The sequence below is a fragment of the Alexandromys fortis genome, unplaced genomic scaffold (assembly GCF_014885135.2).
Source record: "Alexandromys fortis isolate MF-2015 unplaced genomic scaffold, M_Fortis_MF-2015_v1.1 scaffold_108, whole genome shotgun sequence".
In the NCBI taxonomy this organism is placed as follows: Eukaryota; Metazoa; Chordata; class Mammalia; order Rodentia; family Cricetidae; genus Alexandromys; species Alexandromys fortis.
The window spans coordinates 2,952,101-2,958,100 of record NW_026067994.1 but is presented as its reverse complement, the minus strand read 5'-3'; positions in this window follow the sequence as shown (position 1 = coordinate 2,958,100).

Genomic DNA, 6,000 nt, shown 5'->3' with positions numbered 1-6,000 from the left:
TGCACCTGAGATCCAGCCGGGCTGCTATGATGGGCTTCTAGCTAGTGCTTGCAGCTACCGCTTCCAGCAGTCAGCTGTGGGCGCTGGCCTGGCATGTTGCCTATCTAACGGTTTCATTGCTAACAGGTGCCAGAAGTAGGCAAAACCTGAGCATGACTGGGTCTCCCTGTCTCTTACAATGTCTTCTCTCTAGAGGGGAGCCTGATTGTTCCACTCATTTCCATGTAGAAACGCGCTTTGAGTGGCTTCCCTGATGCCAGCCTTCCTTCTTGCCACCCTACCCTTACCTTCTAGTTTTCTACTCCTTTGCTTACGTCGGCCTTTTCCGCTGCGGCCAAACCCTTTGCTCTCTCCTTGTCCTTAGGAAGTGTGCAGCCCCAGCTGGCACATTCTCACATTCTGTTTCCTCCTAGACCAAGTCTGCCTTTGAACTGCTAATGTTGTAAGAAGGAAGATACCCACAGACAAAAGTGGAGACCGTGAAAAGTCTCCCAAGTCTCTTACTATACCCATCCCAGTGGTGAGCATGCTGTGAACTTCCTAGAGGAAGCTGAAGCTGCTGGCTGGTTGTTTTGTGTGCCTGGAGTTCAAACCCGCCTGTTTACTGCATCTTAGGCTTGCTGCTCATGTCAGTCAGGGTCTGCAGGTCCCTCCCCCCCCATAAGGGACAAACTCTTTCCTCCGCAGTTTCCTTGAACTGTGGAGAGGACAGTGGGGATAGAAAGGAGTGGTGCTGCATCCATAACAGGGGCAGCCATTTTCCAATAGAGGATGAGCATTGTTGGTCCACAAGCTCTTCTGAGAATGTTCTCCTAGCTCAAGACATGGAGAACACTTGCTGGCCTGAGTAGTTTGCTATCCTCCCCATCCTACCCAGCACTGATGGGAACATGCACATCTCACGATTGTCTGTTGCTCACTGCTTTTTCCGCATAGGAGCTGTAACCTGGACAAAGGCATCTGAGAGCCTGGAGGGCTCTCATGTCAATTTCAGTTTAACCAGGTGCTGTTTTTCTTCTGTCGGTTGCCACCCTGAGCTTCTTTTGCTTAGCAACAACCTCTGTTTTTCACAGCGGCTTCTCCCTAAGCCTTAGCAGCAACCCCAGAGCTTCCAGAAGGCTGGAAGCCTCGTGAATTTAAATGGAATTGAGCTGGAAACTCCTGAGGTTTCTTCAGTCTCTGGCATCAGGGTTTGGTTTACCGACTGGGCCACTAATGTGTTTAACATAAAGGGCTGGTGCCCACGCTGTATCAATAGGTCTTAGGTATCTGACATTGCGCAGAAGAGCAAGAATAACAGCAGATGATGTATTTAGGATATACTCCTAGCCCTGGCACTATCTGGTCCATCAGGAAGTCTTAGGAAATCCATCTTGCTGGAGAGCAGAATCTTCGGATGTGCTTTCAAGTCAGTGGAAGATAAAAACAGGCAGGGTACAATCTGTGCAATATATAAACTCTTAGGTTTAGTTCCCTAGAGATCAGCATGGTTGTCTATGGAATTTTCCAAAGCTAAAGGTTCCCCAAATCCTCTCAGTTAGCGTGACATATCAGGGTGAGAGTCAGACGGCAAGTGAATCTCAGCATCTATGTTATTAGAAGAGCTGCAGGGATCCAGCGTAAGCCATATTATCTCTGCAAGCTACAGTTCCTGTGGTGCACTCCCGACATATAACAGTGACAACAGCAGCCCCTATAGAGGGGTGTGCAAGGCCAAGGCAGAAAACCCGGTCAGCACCGAAGTGTGCTGGACTATTCGACCTTCCAGATATTGCAGCATACATGGGATGTGTACGCAGGTGTGGCACATGGGAACATTCATGGTGGTGTACCACACATGCACATACATGCACCATTGATTTTCTCTACATTGGTCTTTCTCTACCAGATAACCCTAATCTTAAACTATTAGTAAGACCTGGTCTATGGTGGCTGACTTGTTACCAGTGGTGTAAGCACCTCAAGGATTTCCCAAGATTCTTTTTTTTTTTTTTTTTGGTTTTTGTTTGTTTGTTTTGTTATTTTTGAGACAGGATTTCTCTTTGGAGCTTTGGTCCCTGTCCTGGAACACACCCTGTAGACAAGACTGGCCTCGAGCTCATAGAGATCCTCTTGCCTCTGCCTCCTTCCTGAGTTCTGGGATTAAAGGCATGCACCAGCACTTCCTGGTTTTCCCCAAATTCTTGTACCTCTAGGCTAATATATGACTTTGGGCTTTTTTGATGCTGGCATTTCAAAACCCAGAGGGTATGCAGAGAAGAAAACAGTTAAGAAAATGTGGAGAGTGGATGTCACTGTCTCTGAAGTCCTGGGGAGTCTTTAATCAGATCAAATGAGAAGGAATATGTGAAACCGCTTTATAAGTTGCAAAGACATAGAAGGATAAATAATTGAACGCTGTTATTAGGGCACAGTCGTACAAGCAGACATCCTGCTCTTCCTGGTGGTGCAGAGAATCCCTATTTGTCTAATTCCAAATAACCTATGCATATAATAGGTGAAATACGACAAGGCCAGTGACTTCTCTGCCTGGTAGAGACTCTTTACCTCTCTAACATGAGAAAACACTGAACTGTTTTTGAAGAACATGCCTCACAGAAAAGAATACTATGGATGACAGAAATTAGGAACATCTACTTTGAACCAGAGTGATGGAAGATGGGACAAGTTGAATATTTCTGAATACCTTAAAATATCTCCCAAGAGAGTTTGGCACAAACATTTTATGGACTAATGTTTTCATAATTACCAGCAAATATTAAATAAAGAAGCATTAGCTATCTGAATGCCATTCACCCTACTTTCCTTTTGTTATATAAGTTAAAATAAAATTAATTGCATTATTCAAAGATGGTGGGTGCCTCAGTAGTTGTTAGCTTGTACTCCATGATGTTCAGTGTATTATGCTTACGTTGTTCTCTTGGACAGAAGGTCTAAAGCAGAAGTAAATATCCAGAGTGACTCCCTGACTTGTCTTCATTCAGCTGCTTAACAAACACGATGGCTTACCAGCTCAAAAACTTGCCAACTGTAAAATGCGGGGGAAGTGCTGCTAATTCAACCATGGTACCCTACTGAGCCTGAGGCACTTCAAGCTTGGAAGACTTTTAAGTGAAAAATGTCCATGCTAGACATGATTGAAAAATGTAGAAGGTAGCAGTGGACTAAGCTGTGGGTTCATCGACCACCTTAATAAAAACTCTCTTCGCCTCGAGAGATTTGCATATACATATCTGATTTTCACATATATTTATATCTGGCCTTCCTCATGTGCAAATTAGGATCAAAAAAGCAGCTCTCCAGGAAGGAGTTGGCAATTTCAGTTTCTCCAAAAGGGTCAGCGTTGACAGTGGACCACAGAGCAATGGAGCTAGTATTGTTTATTTCCTGTTAATACCAGCACAGCATTGTTATATGAACATTGCTAAGGAAGAGTGGTGTCAGAGGATTGGAGAATAGGTTCAGGCTAGTCTAGGTAGGGAAAACAGTAGCCCAGCCTGCATGGAGGATGCAGTGAAATCGAAGACAAGTGAACATATGGTCCAGAGGGGAAGAGATAGCATTGTGTGGACATACTGCAGGAGATATCAAAGATGAAGTGAATGTTTGTGAAGACAAAGAAAATGAGAAGGACTGCATGTTCTCTTTGGGATTTACTTTGTATTATTCTCTCGTGCTGGGAGTTGAATCCAAGACCAGACACATAAGCATGTGTTATACCTGTGAGGTACATTCCTAGTTGCTTGGTTTATTTGCTTCAGGAGATCATGAGGGAAACTTGTTTCAAGATCACACTCCTCACCCTGATGATACTTACTGAATAGGTATCTCCTATTACTCGTTGCTGCACTCAGTCTTAAGGCGAGCCTAAAACTTGGACTTCATGAGATCTTTGTAGAACATTATTGTGTGTTTAGAATAAATAGTAGTTATTATAGTTTGGATTCAAGTACATCTTAGAGATTTCCCTATCCACAAAAGAGTCCAGGTGAGATTCAGAGGGAGGGAAATGTCAGGGAAAAATATTCGCCTAGGTCAGGCATTTTTCCCACTCCAGGGCCTCTGTGTTCTGGTTGCTCAGTCATTAGCTCAGAAACGCACTGATACTGTCAACTTACCTTCATCCTCGGTAGTTGAGTGCAGGTCTCCTCAGGAACCCTGCCCGGCTCCTAGATGGGCTTCCTGTGTGGCAGGTGTTCATAACCCAGCGTGCACACAGCACGTTCATTCTCTGTGTGGGCCGCAATTCTGTTATTGATTTCCCCTCTGCTAACTTGGAAACTTCCTGCGAGCAGGAAGTGTTTTTGATTTGGCTCACCGCTTAATCATCAGCATCTAGAGCAGTGACTGGATATCCTGGGGCCTCAGTAAATAATGGAGAGGAGGTAAGTGTGGTTTCCCACCAAAGTCCCCCCTATAATTCATTTCCCCCTCACGAGCACAGAGTCTTGAATCTTTAATTTCTCTGATGGTTTCCGGTGACCCCGAGGGACAAATGCATCATAAAGAAAATAAAATGATTCAGATAAATATTTGTACTTAACAAAAGTCTTTACCTAGACTCAAATGTTGGTATCAACAGAAATCTATTGAATTCCCGTTTTAATTCTCAATGGAATTCTGATGTTTCAGCGTCATGTTTTCAAGTCCTGGTGTGTGAGTGTTTGAATAGAGCCTTTTCACAAGCCTTTGTACCAGAAAGCACTGGCCATTGGGAAATAGTGATTTAATATGACCCAGTCTTGTCTCTCAAGGAACACTTGACATAATTGATTCTAGGAATTCTATGGTAGTTGTCCTGTTTATGTGACTAAACTGGGTTAGTCAGCAGTTGGTAAATTGATAAGTGATTCAAAGATTTGGGTGTGTGTCTACTTCGCCGTTTTTTAAATCTCACTCAAGGTATAGAACATGGTCACTCCCAGAGACAGTCCAGTCAGTTTGCTTCCTTCTTCGGAATCAAGGTCTCACTCTTCAAATGCGCCCTGTAACAAGGGGTGTGAAGCAGTTCTGTGACGCAAAGCAGCTGCTTCTCAAATGTGTTCTTAGACACTGGCTTCCTTAGTTATTAGTGCATGGAGGGGGGCTGTGCTGTTAGAGAGAGATACAGAGAACAGAGGATATGGGGCAAGTGTGGAGAAAACGTGAGATGTCGCTGAGCTAGGTTCATGAGCTATTTAGCTAGAGGGAGACTTTCTCATTGATAGTTCTGGGCATGGCTGAACTTCGCCTATGTATGTTCACCAATTCCATATCATCTCCAACGCTCACTCAACCATATGCTGTCAATTGTATCTAACTGATTCCTATTGAAATAGTTTTACCATCAAAGAATGATGGGTTAATAACGTAAATGCTGTTAGCACCCCAGTGTTTGGAAGCACGAGCCTTTCATTCCATGCCTGGACAGAGGATATACACTAGTGAACGTGAGGCCACAGGACAAAGTATCTACAGGATTTGTGAGCTAGGAGTGTTGAAGTCCCTGCCAGGGGTGGCAACAAGCCTGTAATGAATATACTGCCCGCATGCTGTTGTTCAGGTGGGCAATTACTTCTCACTAGGGAATTACACCGTAGAATATTGATTTCCTTGTTCAGAGCTAAGATTGGGTGTAGAGTTTGCCTGACCCTCTTGCTTGCACACTGTGTTAGCCTTGGCTTAGCAGATAGGGTTTGCTTCACACTGGGAGGGAGTAGAGCCTACCCAGAATCCAAATAAGGAAATACGAGTGAGAAGTATAAAGTAGTCACCCGCTTACCCCATTCCATACTCCGACCTGGGCCTCCACTATTTCAAAGTGTAGGATGAGTTATGTTTATTAAATCAAATGCCCGACCTAATAGACAGGGCAAAAGCAATGCTGATTTGCTTTCCTTGGCTCCATGTGGGTTATGAGGTATTTGGCTGACAGGCAGGTCCAGTAGTTATCATAACTAAAGCTACAAATACATTTTGTTTGATCAAAACTGGTGTAATTGTCAGATTTAGAAACATTAC